Here is a 22521-nt window from a genome sequence, read left to right as displayed (position 1 = left end):
ATCAAGGTTTTTTACCGTGGACCGAGTAGGCTGATCTTTCTTCTTTTCCGTGTGTGGAAAGTCGGGTGCATCTGTCGTTTTGTCTAGGGTTCTCTGGGAGCAACGTTCAATTTGGAAATGAAAATTGCAGACGGATGCCTAGTCTCAAATCAGATGAGAGTGTTCACTAGTGCCTCCGTTCTGATCCAAGTGCACGACGGCGTGTGCTTTGCTTAAGAGGATCCTCAGTTCCATTTCAGAAATGAAACCACGGCTAAAGGAGATATATTAGAACAAGTCTAACGGAGTAGCCGGGCGACCCCCGATTTCTGCATCTGAAAGATGTATGTGGCCATTTTATTGATTATTTTTTATGATCTTATAAAATAATACAACAATATGCCTGAATCCGTCATCTTGGCAACATCTACCACTACTTCAATTCATATGATGAAGGGGTGCAAACTGGGCCAAATATCCAGACCTCTCACCTAAACCTAACATCTAAAGCCGCCATGATGAAGGGGTGCAAACTAAACCTAACATATACCACTACTTCAATCCATAGGATAGAGCCACATATCGGGTCCGGGTCACAAACCGGTCCGACGCACTCACATGTGTCGTCGCCGCAATCTTCCACTGGTCCATCTTCAGAGCAGATTGAGGTGCCAACATTGGCATTTACCTCCGCCATTGACGCCACCATGGCGCCAAACGACGACCTTCACCTACGCGAGTCCATCTCCAAGCAACGGACGCAGATCCATGCTAGGATAGGGCCGCATCACCGCCGTCGCCCACCATCCACAAGCGCCACCCAGCCCCAAGGTTCCCAAAGCGGCATCTTCAAGAAGGGAACGACACCGTGATCGTTCTCGCCGCCCAACAAAGTTAGGGCTTTTGCCCAGGAGACCTAGGGGAAGGGAAAGTGAGGGGATCAGTCCATACCGACGCCTCCAAGGAGGGGAGCGACGCCCTCAAGCGTCGCCTTCGACACGGCTGGCCATGACCAACCAGGGATTTAGCCCGAATTAGATCACCGCCACCAGCAGCGCCTCCTGTACAGAACCGGCGACCCAAGGAAGCGCGGCCCGACGAGGATGTGTAGCGACCAGACCTCAAACAGTCTGATCTTTGTGCTCCGGTGTCATCCCTGGATCAGTAATGCTGACACCACACAATACTCGGAGGATTTATAACAGAGTAGCAATCACACACTTATTACATCGAGTGTCTCAAGAGAGAACTTATTACAATAAATATGGCTTAAGGCCATCTAATAACGATAACAGCGGAAGGCTTGGAAGATAAGTGAGTCCATCAACTCCAACGGCATCACTGAGTATAGAACCACGACCTAAAAACTCCTTAATCGTCGTCTGAAAAGTCTGCAACATTAACGTTGCAGCCCGAAACGGGTCAGCACATGGAATATGCTGGCAAGGTAACACATAAAGAGTAATGCAATGAAACAGCTATACTATATGCATATCTGGCTGGTGGAAAGCTCTATGGTTACAGTTTTGCGTAAAGCCAATTTTTCCCTACTTCAAAGGAATAAATTTTATTTAACTATCATGGTAGTTGTTAAATATTGAGAATGGTTGACAGCATTCTCAATCCCAATTAAGCATCATCATTAAACAAAACCCAACAAAATTAATTTAGAGTAACATGTTGAGATTCACATGATAATCCAAGTACTAGATACTCAAGATTGTCCATAACCGGGGACACGGCTAACCATAATTAGTTTATTACACTCTGCAGAGGTTTGCGCACTTTTCCCCACAAGACTCGATCGCCTCCGTTTGGTTTCTCTCACTATATGGTGTTTGAGAAGACGGATGACCAAGACATAGTCTTTCAGAAGCGCTAGCACCTTACGATCGGGTAGACCGTACGACCTACATCCCCTACATCTGCTAGTCTACCACTGTAAGAGTTCGCACGACTTAGTCAACTATGCTAGAGCCCATAATAGCTTGTGGTTGCACACGGAAGTTTCTAGTATGAATAGTCTTATGATCCCTTTGAGCCTGGGTGGCGGTCCAAAAGAAAACAGGCAAGTACTGGAATACCCAGGTGCCTCAATCCACCCAGATGTGTGTTTAAGTTGCCACCTTAAATAAACCATTAATTAACAAACTCACATCTGTCATGGATATCACTCACCCAATCCACGTCTACTAGCATAGCATGGCACAATAAGCAAACGTAGAAGTAACTCCCAAAGGTTTGAAAGTAAACAGGTAATAGGTACTACCTCAACTACTTCCCATCCCACAATTTAATTAGATCCTAATCATGCAATGTTTGAGGATTGATCTAATGCAATAAAACTGGGTAGTAGGAAAGGTATGATCAAAGTGTTACTTGCCTTGTTGATGATCCGGGAAACCTAGCGATTCGAAGTAACAGGCGGCGCACTCCGGGTATTCTATCACAGACAAACAAACAAGCATAAAATAAGTACTCATCTAATGCACAGGTAAAAGTCAAATAAGAGATCTAACCAGAAGGTTCAACTTAAGAACTCCGGTTTGCAAAAAGAATCAAATCGAACGAAGCAACGAAAGTCAAACGGCGAAAGAAAACAACTTTGTTTTACTAATCTGGATCTAAGGCAAATTTTACAGTAGCAAAAACTTGTTTAAGTTGGTTAAATGGATAGAGGGTTTCGAGACGAAACTCCAGGCGCTTGAATCGCCTGATTCCGATAAACGAGCGAAAAGTTATACTAAAAAGAAAATCGGATCAGGAATCGCGATCAGAAAAATCGCGGATTAAATCCGAGAAAAAGAAAAACGACGAACGTTCATTAGAACGAACGAACGGACGAACGCTCGCTATTTAAATAAATAAATAAAAACCGATCTATTTAAAAAAACTGAAAAAAAAAACCGACAGAAAAACCAGACGGTTTTTCGAAAAATAAATAAACCGGGGCGGATTCCGAGGCGCGGCGAACCTCGGGCAGCGTGCGGTGGCGAGGCGGCGGCGGCGCTGGGGGCTGGGGCGGCTTAGGGTTTCGGCTGGGCCTCCTCCCCCGGCTTATATAGCCTAGTCGGGCCGGAGTCCGGGTCAGACACGGCCCGTTAGGTCGGTTCGTTTTTTTAATAAATAATTACGCGCGGAAGAAAAATAAAAAGAAATATTAACGGACTCCAAAAATCCTGAATTAAATTTTCCCGGGCTTCAAAAATCAAGCCTCACAAGGTGAACATTTATTTGGGGCCTAAATGCAATTTTGAAAAATGCACATTTTTCCTAAATTCAAATAAAATAAAGAAAAACTCCGAAATAAAATCTTATTTGATTTTATTATTAAATCCTCAATATTTCTTTATTTTGGGAAATTCATTTTATTCGCTCTCTCATATTTTTGTAATAGAAATAATTGACGATAAAATAACAAAATCAAATGATCCTATTCTCAAAATTTAATAAAACTCAAATATGAAAATAACGAGATCCCCAACTCTCTCCGTGGGTCCTTGAGTTGCGTAGAATTTCTAGGATAAACCAAAATGCAAAATTAAAATATGATATGCATAGATGATCTAATGTATAACATTCCAAATTGAAAATTTGGGATGTTACAAACCTACCCCCCTTAAGATGAATCTCGCCCTCGAGATTCGGGTTGGCTAGAAAATAGGTGAGGGTGGTCCTTGAGCAAATCTTCCTCTCGTTCCCAGGTGGCTTCGTCCTCCGTGTGGTGGCTCCACTGAACTTTGCAAAACTTGATAACCTTGCTGCGAGTGACTCGGCTGGCAAACTCGAGAATCTTAATTGGTTTCTCCTCGTAGGTCAAATCGTTATCCAACTGAATAGTTTTCAATGGCACTGTATCTCTCAAAGGTATGTCAGCCATCTCCGCGTGACACTTCTTCAACTGGAAAACGTGGAACACATCATGAACTCCCGACAATCCTTCGGGCAATTCCAACTTGTACGCCACTTCTCCCATACGCTCCAAAACTTGATATGGTCCTACAAATAGTGGCGCTAACTTTCCTTTAACTCCAAAACGCTTTGTTCCCCGAAGTGGTGATACTCGAAGATAGGATCTATCTCCAACTTCGTAAACTGTCTCCTTGCGTTTAGAATCTGCATAAGTCTTCTGTCTGGAATGAGCTACCTTGAGCCTATCGCGAATCAACTTCACCTTCTGTTCAGACTCTTTAATCAAGTCAGGTCCAAACAACTGGCGGTCTCCAACTTCGTCCCACGACAACGGTGTCCTGCACCTCCTTCCGTACAAGGCTTCGAAAGGGGCCATCTTCAAACTGGTTTGATAACTGTTGTTGTAAGAGAACTCTGCATATGGCAAATTGTCGTCCCAACTAGATCCGTAATCTAACGCACAAGCTCTCAGCATATCCTCCAAAATCTGATTAACTCTCTCGGTCTGTCCATCTGTCTGTGGATGAAAAGCTGTACTGAATTCTAGCCTGGTACCCAAAGTTTCATGCAACTGTTTCCAGAACGTTGAGGTAAACTGGGTTCCTCTATCTGATACGATACTCCTCGGAACTCCATGCAGACATACGATCCTGGTCATGTATATCTTTGCCAACTTTGCACTGGTGTAGGTAGTCTTTACTGGGATGAAATGAGCTACTTTCGTCAATCGATCAACTACAACCCAAATCGAGTCATAGCCTGAACGAGTCCTGGGTAATCCCGTGATAAAATCCATGCCTAACTTATCCCACTTCCATTCGGGTACCGGCAATGGTTGTAACAATCATGCTGGCTTCTGATGCTCTGCCTTTACTCTCTGACATACATCACAAACTGCTACGTACTCTGCAATATCCTTCTTCATTCCAGTCCACCAGAAAATATCTTTCAAATCCAAATACATCTTGGTATTTTCTGGATGAATCAAATATGGTGAATCTTGTGCCTCTTGCAGAATCAACTTCCTAATCTCCGGGTCATTGGGCACATAAACACGGTCTTCAAACCATAGGGTGTCGTGCTCATCCTCACGAAATCCTTTAGCCTTTCCTTTGCTAAGTTTCTCCTTAATAGAGGCAATCTCCTTGTCAGTCTTCTGAGCTTCTCTGATTCTATCCATCAAAGTTGACTGAATCTCCAATGCTGCTACATAGCCTCTCGGAACTATTTCCAAACATAGTTCACGAAGATTTTCTGCTAACTCCCTTGGTGTTTCTCCCGTCATTAATGTATTGACGTGGCTCTTATGTCTTAATGCGTCAGCTACTACATTAGCCTTTCCGAGATGGTAATGCAATCTCATATCATAATCCTTGATGAGCTCCAACCATCTCCTTTGTCTAAGGTTTAACTCCTTCTGTGTGAAGATGTATTTCAAACTCTTATGATCCATGTACACCTCACAATGATTTCCAATCAGAAAATGTCTCCATGTTTTCAATGCATGCACTACGGCTGCTAACTCCAAATCTTGTGTGGCATAATTCAATTCATGAGGCTTCAGTTGTCTTGAGGCATATGAAACAACTCTCCCTTCCTGAATAAGCACTGCTCCAAGTCCTCGACGTGAAGCGTCGCAATACACCTCATAATCCTTGGTCTGGTCTGGCAAAATCAACACTGGTGAGGTAACCAAATGTTTCTTCAACTCCTGGAAACTAGCCTCACATTCCTCCGTCCATATGAACTTGGTATCTTTCTTTAATAACTCCGTCATAGGCTTCGCAATCTTGGAGAAATTCTTAATGAATCTCCGGTAGTATCCTGCGAGTCCAAGAAAACTCCGGATTTCTCCCACGGTGGTTGGTGCTTCCCACTTGGTCACGGTATCTACTTTGGTAGGATCTACTACTATACCTTCTCCAGATATAACGTGTCCGAGGAATCCTACTTCCTTCAACCAAAACTCACATTTGCTGAACTTGGCATATAGTTGATGTTCTCTGAGCTTCTCAAGTACCAAACGCAAATGCTCCTTCTGCTCCTCTTCATTCTTTGAATAGACCAGGATATCATCAATGAACACTACGACGAACTTATCTAAAAACTCCATAAATACTTTATTCATCATGTTCATAAAATATGTGGGTGCGTTAGTCAAACCAAATGACATAACGGTATACTCGTACAGCCCATACCTGGTGGTAAAAGCTGTCTTAGGAATATCCTGTTCTCGAATCTTCAACTGGTGGTATCCTGATCGCAGATCGATCTTGGAAAATACCTTAGATCCTTGCAATCGATCAAACAGATCATTGATCATTGGTAGTGGGTACTTGTTCTTGATCATTACTTCATTCAATCCTCGATAATCAACAACCATCCTTAACGATCCATCCTTCTTCTCCACTAGAAGTACCGGCGATCCCCAAGGCGAAGAAATTGGGCGAATATATCCCTTATCCAGTAACTCCTTAATCTGCTTCTTAATTTCCACCAAATCTTTTGCAGGCATACTGTATGGTCTCTTTGATATTGGCCCTGTGCCTGGTAATAGCTCGATCAAAAACTCAATATCTCTATCCGGTGGCATGCCTGGCAACTCCTCTGGAAATACTTCAGGGAAATCCTTCACTACTGGTACTTCCTCCTGCACAACTCCTGTTAAGCAATTTACTTGAGTCCTCTTTGGCACATGTTGGATACATACTTGATCCTTCTCCCTTCTGGGATAGTAAGCAAAATTGACTTACTAGCACATTCAATATTCCCTTCATACTTTGATAACCAATCCATGCCTAATATCACATCCAATCCTTGGGATTCCAATACTATTAGGTCTGAGGGAAAAACATAGTTACCAATCCTTAATGGTAACCGATCACACCATAGACTAGCCATATATTCTGCTCCAGGCGAGGTTACTAACATGGGTGACCTAAGGGCTTGGGTTGACAGGTTATACTTATCCACAAATCCCCTTGAGATGTATGAATGCGATGCACCAGTATCAAAAAGAACGAGTGCAGTAAATGACTTAACCAAAAACTTACCTATTACTGCATCAGGCTGAGCTTCAACCTCCTCCACGCTAACGTGGTTCACCTGTCCCCTGTTGAAAGGGTTCGGCTTCTTCCCAAAGCTTCCATTGCTATTTCCATTTTGTATTTTAGGGCATTCATTGGCGTAATGTTCGGTCTTTGAACACTTAAAGCAAGTGACTTGGCTCAGGTCTTTCTTGGCTGGGGTTGATGGGTTGGTGCGATTCTGGCCATTGCTTCCTCCATTCCCATTACCATTCCTGGTGCCATTGTGATTGTGCAAGCTACCTCCTCCATGGGTATGCTGAAATGTCCTCCCGATCTAGGGGTAAAACGTGGCTTCTGCTGAGCTCCTGAATTGTACTTTCCTTGTCCATACTTCCTCTTGCGATTCTCAATTTGCTGCTGCTTGCCTTCAATCATAAGAGCACGGTCTACCAACTCCTGGTAGTTGTTGAAGGTTGCTACCATCAACTGCATGCTCAACTCATCATTCAATCCTTCTAGAAACTTCTCCTGCTTAGCTGCATCCGTAGCAACGTCATCTGGGGCATAACGTGCTAACTTACTAAATTCCTCCACATACTAGCCTACTGTCCGTCCTCCTTGGCGCAAGTTGCGAAACTCATGCTTCTTCATGGCCATAGCTCCTGCTGAAACATGGGCAGTATGAAAGGCCTGCTGAAACTGGTCTCATGTGACAGTGTCGACAGGGAAAGTGGCTGTGAAATTCTCCCACCATGATGCTGCGGGTCCTTCAAGCTGACATGCGGCAAACTTCACCTTCTCCGCATCCGTGCATCCTGCTGTGGTCAACTCTCTAGTTGTCTTGCAGAGCCAATCATCTGCTACTATCGGCTCGGTGCTACTAGAAAACACCAGCGGATTTAGCCTAAGAAAACGGGCTAAGTGATCAACAGGTGGTGGTGGTGGTGGTGGGTTGTTGTTGTTGTTGTTCCCCTGGTTCTGATTCTGGACTAGCAACTGCATCAATGTGTTCTGCTGCTGGATCAACTGGGTGAGCTCCGGTGGAAAGGTAAATCCAGGATCACGTCTCGGAGGCATCTGAGGGTTTAGAAAATATGAGATGTAAGAATAGAGGGGTCTAAAGAGAAAACACTACCCATATGCACATGAGGCAAAAGCAAACAATTCACTTCATTCAATCAAACAAGGGCATACAATCGATCTAATTATCGCAAAAGTGCTCAGACTACTATATTTACATGGTGGACTACTACTACTGATGAGGTGGTCTACTAGAAATATTCTTCGGTTGCAGACTCCATGATATCTTCTCCAGCTTCATCAACATAGTCATCATCGCTTTCGTCTAGGTCCGAGTCTGTGTCGTCGATGATGATGTAGTCTTCCGGGCTAATCTCCTTGGGTTCTTCGTCTTCATCTACTTGTGTAGGGTCTCCCATAAATACTGCTAGCTTCATAGTTAGGTCGGCATTCTTATCCACCAATACTTCAATTTCCTCTTCATAATCTTCACGTGTAGCTTTGAGTTCTTCCTTCAGTTCCTTGATTCTTGTCCTTGCCTTATTCAGATCTATCATGTCGGTGCACATCTGGTTCTCCTGTCGTCGAGTGTGTTGGTTTAACTCCTGGATAAAAGCTGCAATTGATCTATCCTTCCTGGTGCTGATCATCTCCCAGTGCTCATCTCGGCACCCACAAATCTGGTAGATAGTATCCTTGAGATCATTGCGGTAGACTTCTCCAATGCGTCCCATGGCGATGTGAGCTGCCATACTCTTTCCTAGACTCCAAGTTGGTGCATCAAAAGAAAACTCTATGGGCTCAGTGACTAGCATGAACGTCCTTCCTGGAACTTTAACTTGAATCATCCAGTGCTCTTCTTTAGGTAAAGTGGCATTGTAGGTTCCTGTGAAGCTGGGTACCCCTATGTTCAGGTATCTAGTGACTTCCTTCAAGTGACGTCCAAAGGGTGTATCTTCATCCGGTTGTGTGAACTTGTTACTCGCATCCGCCATCCTAAAAGAGTAGAAAAGTTGAGAGGTCAGAAAGGAAGAGAGTGAATAGTGATCTAGGACTTTAGCTTAGTGATCGTGTCCTACAGTCAGCGTGTGCTCTGATACCATCTCTGTAGCGACCAGACCTCAAACAGTCTGATCTCTGTGCTCCGGTGTCATCCCTGGATCAGTAATGCTGACACCACACAGTACTCGGAGAATTTATAACAGAGTAGCAATCACACACTTATTACATCGAGTGTCTCAAGAGAGAACTTATTACAATAAATATGGCTTAAGGCCATCTAATAACGATAACAGCGGAAGGCTTGGAAGATAAGTGAGTCCATCAACTCCAACGGCATCACTGAGTATAGAACCACGACCTAAAAACTCCTTAATCGTCGTCTGAAAAGTCTGCAACATTAACGTTGCAGCCCGAAACGGGTCAGCACATGGAATATGCTGGCAAGGTAACACATAAAGAGTAATGCAATGAAACAGCTATACTATATGCATATCTGGCTGGTGGAAAGCTCTATGGTTACAGTTTTGCGTAAAGCCAATTTTTCCCTACTTCAAAGAAATAAATTTTATTTAACTATCATGGTAGTTGTTAAACATTGAGAATGGTTGACAGCATTCTCAATCCCAATTAAGCATCATCATTAAACAAAACCCAACAATATTAATTTAGAGTAACATGTTGAGATTCACATGATAATCCAAGTACTAGATACTCAAGATTGTCCATAACCGGGGACACGGCTAACCATGATTAGTTTATTACACTCTGCAGAGGTTTGCGCACTTTTCCCCACAAGACTCAATCGCCTCCGTTTGGTTTCTCTCACTACATGGTGTTTGAGAAGACGGATGACCGAGACATAGTCTTTCAGAAGTGCTAGCACCTTACGATCGGGTAGACCGTAACACCTACATCCCCTACATCTGCTAGTCTACCACTGTAAGAGTTCGCACGACTTAGTCAACTATGCTAGAGCCCATAATATCTTGTGGCTGCACACGGAAGTTTCTAGTATGAATAGTCTCATGACCCATTTGAGCCTGGGTGGCGGTCCAAAAGAAAACAGGCAAGTCCTGGAATACCCAGGTGCCTCAATCCACCCAGATGTGTGTTTAAGTTGCCACCGTAGATAAACCATTAATTAACAAACTCACATCTGTCATGGATATCACTCACCCAATCCACATCTACTAGCATAGCATGGCACAATAAGCAAACGTAGAAGTAACTCCCAAAGGTTTGAAAGTAAACAGGTAATAGGTACTACCTCAACTACTTCCCATCCCACAATTTAATTAGATCCTAATCATGCAATGTTTGAGGATTGATCTAATGCTATAAAACTGGGTAGTAGGAAAGGTATGATCAAAGTGTTACTTGCCTTCCTGATGATCCGGGAAACCTAGCGATTCGAAGTAACAGGCGGCGCACTCTGGGTATTCTATCACAGACAAACAAACAAGCATAAAATAAGTACTCATCTAATGCACAGGTAAAAGTCAAATAAGAGATCTAACCAGAAGGTTCAACTTAAAAACTCCGGTTTGCAAAAAGAATCAAATCGAACGAAGCAACGAAAGTCAAACGGCGAAATAAAACAACTTCGTTCTACTAATCTGGATCTAAGGCAAATTTTACAGTAGCAAAAACTTGTTTAAGTTGGTTAAATGGATAGAGGGTTTCGAGACGAAACTCCAGGCGCTTGAATCGCCTGATTCCGATAAACGAGCGAAAAGTTATACTAAAAAGAAAATCGGATCAAGAATCGCGATCAGAAAAATCGCGGATTAAATCCGAGAAAAAGAAAAATGACAAACGTTCATTAGACGAACGAACGAACAAACGCTCGCTATTTAAATAAATCGAAAAACCAATCTATTTAAAAAAACCGAAACTAAAAAAACCGATGGAAAAACCGACGGAAAAACCGGACGGTTTTTCGAATAAATAAATAAATAAACCGGTGCGGATTTCAAGGCGCGGCGAACCTCGGGCGGCATGCGGCGGCGAGGTGGCGGCGTCCGGCGGCGGCGGTGTTGGGAGGCGGCGGCAGCGCTGGGGGCTGGGGCGGCTTAGGGTTTGGCTGGGCCTCCTCCCCCGGCTTATATAGCCTAGTCGGGCCGGAGTCCGGGTCGGACATGGCCTGTTAGGTTGGTTCGTTTTTTTAATTTTATTTTATAAATAATTACGCGCGGAAGAAAAATAAAAAGAAATACTAAACGGACTCCAAAAGTCCCGAAATAAATTTTCCCAGGCTTCTAAAATCAAGCCGCACAAGGTGAACATTTATTTGGGGCCTAAATGCAATTTTAAAAAATGCACATTTTTCCTAAATTCATATAAAATAACGAAAAACTCCGAAATAAAATCTTATTTGATTTTATTATTAAATCCTCAATATTTCTTTATTTTGGGAAAGTCATTTTATTCCCTCTCTCATATTTTTGTAATAGAAATAATTGACGATAAAATAACAAAATCAAATGATCCTGTCCTCAAAATTTGAGAAAACTCAAATATGAAAATAACGAAATCCCCAACTCTCTCTGTGGGTCCTTGAGTTGCGTAGAATTTCTAGGATCAACCAAAATGCAAAATTAAAATATGATATGCATAGATGATCTAATGTATAACATTCCAAATTGAAAATTTGGGATGTTACAGGATGGCCCGCACGCCGAACAGGGGAGGAGGGGAGGCACCAGATCGCGCGCACCGGCCACCGCAGAAACCGCCGCCGGCAGTCAACAACCACCGGATCCCGCCGCCTGGCGGCCGGGACGCCAGATCCATGATGACCCACAAGTATAGGGGATCTATCGTAGTACTTTCGATAAGTAAGAGTGTCGAACCCAACGAGGAGCAGAAGGAAATGATAAACGGTTTTCAGCAAGGTATTCTCTGCAAGTACTGAAATAAGTGGTAACAGATAGTTTTGTGATAAGATAGATTGTAACGAGCAACAAGTAACAAAAGTAAATAAAGTGTAGCAAGGTGGCCCAATCCTTTTGTAGCAAAGGACAAGCCGGAACAAACTCTTATAAGAGGAAAAGCGCTCCCGAGGACACATGGGAATACCGTCAAGCTAGTTTTCATCACGTTCATATGATTCACGTTCGATACTTTGATAATTTGATATGTGGGTGGACCGGTGCTTGGGTGCTGTTCTTACTTGAACAAGCATCCCACTTATGATTAACCTCTATTGCAAGCATCCGCAACTACAACAAAAGTATTAAGGTAAACCGTAAACCTAACCATAGCATGAAACATATGGATCCAAATCAGCCCCTTACGAAGCAACGCATAAACTAGGGTTTAAGCTTCTGTCACTCTAGCAACCCATAATCTACTTATTACTTCCCAATGTCTTCCTCTAGGCCCAAATAATGGTGAAGTGTTATGTAGTCGACGTTCACATAATAGGTCACTAATATTTGCTCCTTTTCCAGCCCAGAATTCCAGCTGCCGGCATTCTCCCTCCTTATGTAAACCTTGTAAAATAAGATAGAATAGCCATAAGTATTGTGACATAAAGTGAAATAACAGTCCAAAATGCGATAAATATTGATATAAAAGCATGATGCAAAATGGACGTATCAACTCCCCCAAGCTAGACCTCGCTTGTCCTCAAGCGAAAAGCCGATAACAATAAATATGTCCTCATGTTTAGAGGTAGAGGCGTCGATAAAAATAAAATACGGACATGAAGGCATCATGATTATTCTCATAATAGCAACATATATAGATTTTGTCATATGATTACTTATGTTCAAGTGATGATCTATTCACAATGCAAAAGTATAAATCATAAACCTTATTGGGTCCGACAAACTATAATCTCAGTCATTGAAGCAATTGCAATTTATCATAACATCGGAAAGAGTCTATGTCAGAGCTAATAAAAGCAAGTCCACATACTCAACTATCATTTAGTCCTCCATAATTGCTAACACTCACGCGATACTTGTGGTTACAGAGTTTTAATCGGACACAGAGAAAGATAGGGGCTTATAGTTTTGCCCCACAACCTTTTACCTCAAGGGTAATGTCAACAATAATGGTTCATGCTCCCCTACATCCAATTAGATATATATATATCATGTTCTTTCCAACATGCTGAGCTTGCCAAAAGATAAAATGAAAAAGAAAAGGTGAAGATCACCATGACTCTTGCATAAGGTAGAAGATAATAATAAAGGATAGGCCCTTCGCAGAGGGAAGCAGAGGTTGCCATGCACTTTTATGGTTGGATGCATAAAATCTCAATGCGAAAGAACGTCACTTTATATTGCCCCTTGTGATATGAACCTTTATTATGCAGTCCATCGCTTTTATTACTTCCACATCACAAGATCGTATAAAGCTTATTTCTCCCACACCAATCAATCATACATATTTAGAGCAATTTTTATTGCTTTGCACTAATGACAACTTACTTGAAGGATCTTACTCAATCCATAGGTAGATATGGTGGACTCTCATGGCAAAACTGGTTTAAGGGTATTTGGAAGCACAAGTAGTATTTCTACTTGGTGCTGAGAATTTGGCTAGCATGAGGGGGAAAGGCAAGCTCAACAAGTTAGAGGATCCATGGCAACATACTTTATCTCAGATATAAGAAAGACATAACTCATTACGCTGTCTTCCTTGTCCAACATCAACTCTTTAGCATGTCATATTTTAATGAGTGCTCCCAATCATAAAAGATGTCAATGATAATGTATCTATATGTGAAACCTCTCTTTCCTTATTACTTCCTATTAATTGCAACAATGACCAAAGCTATGTCTGCCAACTCCCAACAACTTTTAATCATCATACTCTTTCTATGTGAAGTCATTACTCTCAATAAGATCAATATGAACTTTTTGTTTCTTTTTATTCTTTTTCTCTTTTCTTTTATTCACCCAAGATCATGGAAAAATAGTAAAGCCCTTGACTCAACACTAATCTTTATTATATATAGCTCACGGACTCGATTACATAGAGAGATCATAAAGCAAAACTCAAAACTAGATCATGCCATAAACTTTATTCTACTAGATCAAGATACTACTAATAGGATCGAACTAAGAAAAATGGTAAAGATAGGAGTTGTGATTGTGATACGATACCGGGGCACCTCCCCCAAGCTTGGCAGTTGCCAAGGGGAGTGCCCATACCCATGTGATTATATCTCCTTGGTTGGTGAAGAAGGTGGAGGTGTTGTTGATGATGCGGGCTTGTCATCCATCTTCCAAGGCATAGGTTCACCATCATAGAAGGATGATCGAGTCTCCGGAATCCTCGAATCTGCAGCCAAACTCATTCTTTTGAATCTATATTCATACTCACAGTTTTGGTTTTGTAGGTCATAGATTTGGGCTTGGAGGTGCTCGATCTTCTCATATAGCTTGAAGATGGCCTCCTCGGTGTTCTTGGCATCCGGCTTGTAGTTGTTAGTGAACTCCGCGAGCATCGTGTGGCTAGTGTTGATTCCACGCTCCACCATCCCCTGGCACTTGAAAATTTGTTGCTCCATTGCTTCGAGCCTCGTCTCCACGCTTTCCGGTTCCCTTTGGTCCCTCAACATCGCGGATGTGCAACAACCCATCACGCATCTCAATGGTTTGAGGGTGTTGCAGCACCTCCGCGAGGTAAGGGTTGATGACCTTCTCGAAGAACTTGTCCTTGGAAGCACTTGGGGACGTCATGATAATCTAGATCTGTCAGAAAAACAGCTCGAAACAAGAACAGAGGAGGTTTGCGTGATACGGGAGTCAAAACCTTCGGGAGGTTATATAATGAATTTTTACCGACCAAAATATGCAACGTGGAAGAAAACGGAGCCCGGAAGGCACACGAGGTGCTCACGAGGTAGGGGGGGGCGCCCACCACCCTCGTGGGGCCCTCGTGTCCTTCCCGGACTGCTACTTATTTTTCTATTTTTCTAAATATTCCAAAACAGAGAAATATTGCCTTAAAAATTGTTTTGGAGTCGGTTTACTTACCGTACCACATACCTATTCCTTTTCGGAGTCTGAAACGTTCCGGAAAGTGTCCCTTATGTATTCCTCCGGGGTTACGGTTTCAATAATATTGGTTTCAACATTTATGGGATTACCTGGGATATAATGTTTGATTTTTTGACCGTTTACCACCTTCGGATTTGTGCCCTCAAAGTTGTTGATCTTTATGGCACCGGAACGATAGACCTCTTCGATAACATAGGGGCCTTCCCATTTAGAGAGAAGTTTTCCTGCAAAAAATCTTAAACGAGAGTTGTATAGCAATACATAATCACCTACATTAAACTCACGCTTTTGTATCCTTTTGTCATGCCATCTTTTAACTTTTTCTATAAACAACTTGGCATTTTCATAAGCTTGGGTTCTCCATTCATCAAGTGAGCTAATATCAAATAACCTCTTCTCACCGGCAAGTTTAAAATCATAGTTAAGCTCTTTGATAGCCCAATATGCCTTATGTTCTAGTTCGAGAGGTAAGTGACATGATTTTCCATAGACCATTCTATACGGAGACATACCCATAGGATTTTTGTATGCAGTTCTATAAGCCCATAATGCATCATCAAGTTTCTTGGACCAATTCTTTCTAGACCTATTAATGGTCTTTTGCAAAATTAATTTGAGATCTTTATTGCTCAACTCTACTTGACCACTAGACCGTGGGTGATAAGGAGATGCAATTCTATGATTAAAATCATATTTAGCAAGCATTTTACGGAAAGCACCATGAATAAAGTGTGAACCACCATTAGTCATTAAATATCTAGGGACTCCAAACCTCGGGAAAATAACTTCCTTAAGCATTTTAATAGAAGTGTTATGATCAGCACTACTAGTTGGAATAGCTTCTACCCACTTAGTAACGTAATCAACAACAACTAGAATATGTGTGTATCCATTAGAGGCAGGAAAAGGTCCCATATAATCAAAGCCCCAAACATCAAATGGTTCAATAACAAGTGAATAATTCATAGGAATTTCTTGACGTCTACTAATATTACCAATTCTTTGACATTCATCACAAGATAAGACAAACTTACGGGCATCCTTGAAGAGAGTAGGCCAATAAAAACCAGATTGCAATACCTTATGTGCAGTTCTATCTCCAGCGTGGTGTCCTCCATAAGACTCGGAATGACACTTGCGTAGGATCTGTTCTTGTTCATGCTCAGGTACACAACATCTAATAACACCATCTACTCCTTCTTTATAAAGATGTGGGCCATCACAAAAGTAATGTTTCAAATCATAGAAGAACTTTTTCTTTTGTTGGTATGTGAAGGAGGTGGTATAAACTTAGCAACAATATAATTAGCATAATCAGCATACCATGGGGTATTACGAGAAGTACTTATAACATTTAATTGTTCGTCAAGAAAGCTATCATTAATAGGTAGTGGGTCATCAAGAATATTTTCTAACCTAGACAAGCTGTCTGCAACGGGGTTCTCAGCTCCCTTTCTATCAACAATATGCAAATCAAATTCTTGTAGCAAGAGAACCCGTCTAATAAGTCTAGGTTTAGCATCTTTCTTTTCCATAAGATATTTAATAGCAGCATGATCAGTTTGAATAGTTACTTTAGAATCAACAATATAAGATCTGAACTTATCACAAGCAAATACAACTGCTAAAAGCTCTTTTTCAGTAGTAGCATAATTTGTTTGAGCATTGTCTAGAGTCTTACTAGCATAATGAATAACATTTAATTTCTTATCAACTCTTTGCCCTAGAACAGCACCTACAGCATAATCACTAGCATCACACATAATTTCAAAGGGTAAATTCCAATCAGGTGGCTGAACAACAGGTGCAGAGACTAATGCTTTCTTAAGTATTTCAAATGCTTCTACACAATCATCATCAAAGACAAATGGTATATCTTTTTGCAATAAATTAGTCAGAGGCCGAGAAATTTTTGAGAAGTCCTTAATGAACCTCCTGTAAAATCCGGCGTCACCAAGGAAACTTCTTATACCTTTGATGTCCTTGGGACATGGCATCTTTTCAATAGCATCAACCTTGGCTTTATCAACTTCAATACCTCTTTCAGAAACTTTGTGCCCCAAGACAATACCTTCATTAACCATAAAGTGGCACTTTTCCCAATTCAAGACAAGATTAGTTTCTTCACATCTCTGCAAAACTCGATCAAGATTGCTCAAGCAATCATCAAAAGAGGAACCATAGACGGAAAAGTCGTCCATGAAAACCTCACAAATCTTTTCACAAAAGTCAGAGAATATAGCCATCATGCATCTTTGAAAGGTAGCAGGTGCATTACATAAACTAAAAGGCATACGTCTATAAGCAAAAGTACCAAAAGGGCATGTAAAAGTAGTCTTTGATTGATCTCTAGCCGACACAGATATTTGAGAGAAACCAGAATAACCATCTAGAAAGCAATAGTGTGTATGTTTGCATAATCTTTCTAGCATTTGATCAATAAAAGGTAAGGGGTAATGATCTTTCTTAGTAGCTTTATTTAATTTGCAGAAATCAATTACCATCCTATAACCTGTGATAATTCTTTGTGGAATCAATTCATCTTTATCATTCGGAACAACAGTAATACCTCCCTTCTTAGGGACATAATGGACATAACTTACCCACTCACTATCAGCAATGAGATAGATTATACGTGCCTCTAGAAGCTTTAGTATTTCTTTTCTTACCACTTCTTTCATCTTAGGATTCAGACGTCGTTGAGGATCACGAACTGGTTTGGCATCTGCCTCCAAATTTATTTTATGTTGACATAGAGTGGGACTAATGCCCTTAAGATCATCAAGAGTATATCCAATAGCAGCATGGTGCTTCTTTAGAATTTTCAATAATCTTTCTTCTTCATGCTCTGAAAGGTTAGCACTAATAATAACAGGATATATCTTCTTTTCATCAAGATAAGCATATTTAAGATTATCAGGCAAAGGTTTAAGTTCAAACACGAAATCACCCTTGGGTGGAGGTGGATCCCCTAAGATTTCAACAGGCAAGTTGTGATGCAGAATAGGTTCTTGTTTAAAGAATATTTCATCTATTTCCCTTCTTTCATTCATGAACATATCATTTTCATGGTCTAGCAAATAGTGTTCTAAAGGATCACTAGGAGGTACGGCAATAGAATCAAGACCAATAATTTCATCCTTACTAGGTAATTCTTCCTCACGATGTAGTTTACTAAATTTAGAGAAATTAAACTCGTGGACCATATCATCCAAGCCAACAGTAACAACATTCTTTTTGCAATCTATGGTAGCATTGACAGTATTTAAGAAGGGTCTACCAAATATAATGGGACAAAAGCTATCTTGTGGGGAACCAAGAACAAGAAAATCAGCAGGATATTTAGTTTTCCCACACATGACTTCAACATCTCTAACAATTCCCATTGGAGAAATAGTATCTCTATTAGCAAGTTTAATAGTAACATCAATATCTTCTAACTCAATAGGTGCAATTTCATTCTTAATTTCTTCATATAAGTCAATAGGTATTACACTAGCACTAGCACCCATATCACATAAGCCATGATAACAATGATCTCCTATTTTAACAAAAATAACACGCACGCCTACCACAGGTCTATGTTTATCTTTATCACAAGGTTTAGCAATTCTAGCAGTTTCACCTTCGAACTGAATAACATGCCCATCAATATTATCAGACAAGAGATCTTTAACAATAGCAATATTAGGTTCTACTTTAACTTGCTCAGGAGGTGTATAAGTTCTAATATTGCTTTTACGAACAACAGTTGAAGCTTTAGCATGATCCTTTATTCTAACAGGGAAAGGTGGTTTCTCAATATAAGAATTAGGAACAATAGGATCATTATAAGTGATAGTCTTTTCTTCAACTTTAATAGGTGCATCTACTTTTACTTCTATGGGAGGATGATATTTAAACCACTTCTCCTTAGGGAGATCAACATAAGTAGCAAAAGATTCACAAAAAGAAGCTACTATCTCAGAGTCAAGTCCATATTTAGTGCTAAACTTACGGAAAATATTGGTGTCCATAAAAGATTTAACACAATCAAACTTAGGTGTCATACCTGACTCCTTACCTTCGTCGAGGTCCCAATCTTCAGAGTTGCGTTTAATTCTATCCAATAAATTCCATCTGAATTCAGTAGTCTTCATCATAAAAGAGCCAGCACAAGAAGTATCGAGCATGGTGCGATTGTTATCAGAAAGCCGAGCATATAAATTTTGAATAATCATTTCTCTTGAGAGCTCATGATTGGGGCATGAATATAACATTGATTTAAGCCTCCCCCAAGTTTGAGCGATGCTTTCTCCTTCGTGAGGCCAGAAATTATATATATAATTGCGATCACGACGAACAAGATGCATAGGGTAATACTTTTGATGAAATTCCAACTTCAATCTTTTAAAGTCCCAGAGTCTCATATCATCACATAGCCTATACCATATCAATGCGTCTCCCTTCAAAGATAAAGGGAAGACCTTCTTCTTAGCAACATCATCGGGTATACCTGCAAGCTTAAATAATCCACAAACTTCATCCATATATATTAAGTGCTCATCAGGATGCTTTGTTCCATCTCCTGTAAAAGGGTTATCTAGCAGTTTTCCATCATACCCGAAGGAAATTCAAAAGGAGTTTCATTTTCAATAGGTTCAGTAGGTTGAGGAGCAACTCTTTTCTCTACTGGACGGGGTGAAGATACCCCGAACAAGCCCCTCAGAGAATTACTTTCCATAGTAACAAGTGACAGTAAATTTCAGCACACTATATAAATTTTTCCTTACCAAATTCCACCTACCAAAGGCGCTACACTCCCCGGCAACGGCGCCAGAAAAGAGTCTTGATGACCCACAAGTATAGGGGATCTATCGTAGTCCTTTTGATAAGTAAGAGTGTCGAACCCAATGAGGAGCAGAAGGAAATGATAAGCGGTTTTCAGCAAGGTATTCTCTGCAAGTATTGAAATAAGTGGTAACAGATAGTTTTGTGATAAGATAGATTGTAACGAGCAACAAGTAACAAAAGTAAATAAAGTGCAGCAAGGTGTCCCAATCCTTTTGTAGCAAAGGACAAGCCGGAACAAACTCTTATAATAGGAAAAGCGCTCCCGAGGACACATGGGAATATCGTCAAGCTAGTTTTCATCACGTTCATATGATTCATGTTCGATACTTTGATAATTTGATATGTGGGTGGACCGGTGCTTGGGTGCTGTTCTTACTTGAACAAGCATCCCACTTATGATTAACCTCTATTGCAAGCATCCGCAACTACAACAAAAGTATTAAGGTAAACCTAACCATAGCATGAAACATATGGATCCAAATCAGCCCCTTACGAAGCAACGCATAAACTAGGGTTTAAACTTCTTTCACTCTGGCAACCCATCATCTACTTATTACTTCCCAATGCCTTCCTCTAGGCCCAAATAATGGTGAAGTGTTATGTAGTCGACGTTCACATAACACCACTAGAGGCTAGACAACACACATCTTATCAAAATATCAAACGAATACCAAATTCACATGACTACTCATAGCAAAACTTCTCCCTTGTCCTCAGGAACGAACGTAATTAGTCACAAAGCATATTCATGTTCATAATCAGAGGGGTAATAATATGCATATAGGATCTGAACATATGATCTTCCACCAAATAAACCAACTAGCATCAACTACAAGGAGTAATCAACACTACTAGCAACCTACTAGCACCAATCCCGGACTTTGAGACTAGAATTGGATACAAGAGATGAACTAGGGTTTGGAGATGAGATGGTGCTGGTGAAGATGTTGATGGAGATTGCCCTCTCCCGATGAGAGGAGCGTTGGTGATGACGATGATGATGATTTCCCCCTCCCGGAGGGAAGTATCCCCGGCAGAACAGCTCTGCCGAAGCTCTAGATTGGATTCGCCAGGGTTCTGCCTCGTGGCGGCGGAGTCTCGTCCCGAAAAGTTCCTTTCTATTTTTTTCTCATCGAAAGACCTCATATAGGAGAAGATGGACGTCGGAGAGCCACCAGGGGGCCCACGAGGTAGGGGGGCACGCCCTAGGGGGGGCGCCCCCACCCTCGTGAGCAGGGTGTGGGCCCCCTGGCCTTCATCTTTGGCGAGGATTTTTCTTTATTTATTTTAAGAGGTTCCATGGAGTTTCAGGACTTTTGGAGTTGCGCAGAATATGTCTCTAATATTTGCTCCTTTTCCAGCCCAGAATTCCAATTGCCGGCATTCTCCCTCCTTATGTAAACCTTGTAAAATAAGAGAGAGTAGCCATAAGTATTGTGACATAAAGTGAAATAACAGTCCATAATGCGATAAATATCGACATAAAAGCATGATGCAAAATGGACGTATCAATCCACTGCCCGCACGGCTGCTAGCCGGCCGTGCCTTGCCAATGGAGCCGCCGCTCTAGATCCGGAGTTCCCCACGCGGAGGCAGGACAACCGAGACCCCGCCGCCACCATCCTTGGCGCCCCGGGCTTGCACGACGGCTGCCTCAGGTGGCGGCGAGGAGGGGAAGAGGAGGAGTGGCGGCTAGGGAGGAGGAGGAGGATGTCATAAAAATGGGGGGGGGGAATTTCACTTCCCTGGCCTCTGCACCAACTAGGGATGCATAGGGCCATTTTAGTATGAGTATCAAGATAAACATGGTCCTCATAATTTTTAAATGAGTATCAAGATATTTTTTGATGAGTGGTTTCACCACACCAAACTTGATCCTCAATAAATGGGGAAAAACCCCTGTGCATCACGTGTCAATTCTAGGAATTGAACTCGGGTCGTTAGGCTGCACAACCGCATGCCCAACCACCGAGCCAAGGCTCTCTTTGCGATTGCCATAATTTATTTAGTTAGCTTCACAAACGAGCTCGTAGGCATCATATTTTGAGGTTGAGAGGCGCCTTATGGAGTTCGCTCCATACCCAACCGCCAACACGGGAGGGAAGTTTTAGCTTTTTCCTCTTGGCACCGCATAAGGGATTTGAAGTAGCCTGGTTATCGTGGTTTTGTCACGACAGATGTCCTCATAGAAGAACTATTTTGTTAGGCCATTGCTGCTAAGTGAAAGCTTGGATGGGGTTAATAGGAAACGAGAGACGCGAGTTTACCCAGGTTTGCCCCCCTCACAACCGAGATAATACCCTACTCCTATTTTGATTGCAATTGATGATGATGATCTCGATTACAGAGTGATGTTTTGCTACCAATGACTCGAGAGATTCTAACCTGTCCCCCTCGACAACCCAGGAACCCCCTTTATATAATAGGTCGGGTCCCTGGTCTACAATAGTTTTCGGATTCTACCCGATTTAGGAATCCTAGACTAAACCATCCAGGTCTTCCCAGCTTTAGTTGACTCCATATTGAGCACGAACTCTTATGAACCGGCTCACATCCTCCTAGGCCGGGTCTCCTTCTGGCCCACCAACATCTGGCTTTCAGAGCTCTAGAGATAACTCGGCCGTTAGCATCTGTCGGTGCTCTGGGACCGGGTGTACCCAGGTCCGACCGCCTGCGGCCCATCGCATGGCATCATCAAAGGGCCCGCCGCGACACGACGTCAAGACTCC

This window comes from Triticum urartu, chromosome 4 (genome assembly GCF_003073215.2).
Source record: "Triticum urartu cultivar G1812 chromosome 4, Tu2.1, whole genome shotgun sequence".
NCBI classification, from domain to species: Eukaryota; Viridiplantae; Streptophyta; class Magnoliopsida; order Poales; family Poaceae; genus Triticum; species Triticum urartu.
Note: the sequence above shows the minus strand (reverse complement) of the source record.